The sequence below is a fragment of the Trypanosoma equiperdum genome, assembly GCF_001457755.1.
Source record: "Trypanosoma equiperdum strain OVI genome assembly, contig: ctg_372, whole genome shotgun sequence".
Lineage (NCBI taxonomy): Eukaryota > Euglenozoa > Kinetoplastea > Trypanosomatida > Trypanosomatidae > Trypanosoma > Trypanosoma equiperdum.
In genome coordinates this window covers 27,515-28,950 of record NW_027124279.1, presented here as the reverse complement: position 1 = coordinate 28,950, position 1,436 = coordinate 27,515, and positions in this window count along the sequence as shown.

Here is a 1,436-nt window from a genome sequence, read left to right as displayed (position 1 = left end):
CCCCCCCCCCCCGAAGACAAGCAACGAGACAGACATAACCCCACAGCACTACAGGAGACTGGAATACAAGTTGCCGACGCGGAGCCTTACCGGGAGTTACCTTGGGCCGATGTCGACACATTCGGCACCTCCGTGTGCGGACGTGGCGCCACAACTGCTCCTTAGTAACACCGAAAAAAAGCGGAGCTTTTGCAGGCTCCCCAAAGTCCAAAACTGTAAACGATTCCTTCATTCCTAGACGTTCTGAAAGATCCTTTGTGGGTGCCAACGAGCCACTCCTTAGCAAAGCAACGGCAACAACCAAAAGCTGCATAAGCGACACGGGTCCGATCGAACGAAGAAAACCAAGCCTTAGTGCACGACGTTCCCAAATTTGCCGCCTGCAGAGAATCGAAGGGCAGCTTTTGTTCGTGTGTCGATGTTTTTGATTTTGTCTTTGTTGAAGCGCAAGCGCTGAATGGCAGAACAGAATCAACAAAGGAAATGGAAAAGATGCCCCACCAGAGGAAACTCGCCTGACGCGACGGCGCCCACCGGCCACACGCAATTTCAACCACAACATCGCCGACGCCAGCTTAGCCGTCCATCGCAGCAGCACCACTAACGCGCACGCAGGTGGATACGACCTCACGTGAATAAAACGGCATCAGTGACGTAGCACTTGTGCATCCGTAAAACTACCGCTGGTGCGCGCTATGCGACACAACGTTCTGAAGGAGCAAAAACCCACCCAAAGACACGCATCACCTTCAACTGCCAGAATCATACACTCAGCGAACACAATAGTCAACCCCAATCCCCGCGGTTGCTCCACTTCCTCACCGAATGGGGATTATTTTTTCGAACCTCGCTTGGAGATGACCCATTGGGGAATCAGGGAGATGTTTAACGGTGTCTACCCACCTCTTAATCAAACAGTGAGGCACATCACTGGCAGATCCAACCAACCATAAGCGTCAGACGGCAAAACACGTCACTTACTGACCGCACACCTTTCTGTAGGTTCCGCGTTTCTGCGCTTTCCAAGCGAATACCGGCCACCAGAAAAGAGAAGGCGCCCCATCATGATGCATTGCCGCGTCTGAGCCTACGAAACTGATCGTGCAAAGCGCAGTCCTCATTAGGTGGAAGGATTGTAGCAGCAGACGATCCCGTTGTGGACGAAAGCATTCCTCCGGCAAATGAAAACTCCCCAAGGGATACAAAGCGCTTTTGCTGGCACCGACGACTGCAGCCGGCCGCTTCCCACTTTATTTTGCAGCGACCTCAGACACTCACTTTCCTGTTCGACTGGAAGAAGTTGGGAGGGCATTGTAATCATGAAGGCGGTTGCACGATACGTTGAAGGGGCTCCCCACGGTTTCGAATCGTCGGTTGTTTATCATACGCATGGACGCACACTCCCTTAGGCGGCAAACGGAAACCAGAGTGTCCTA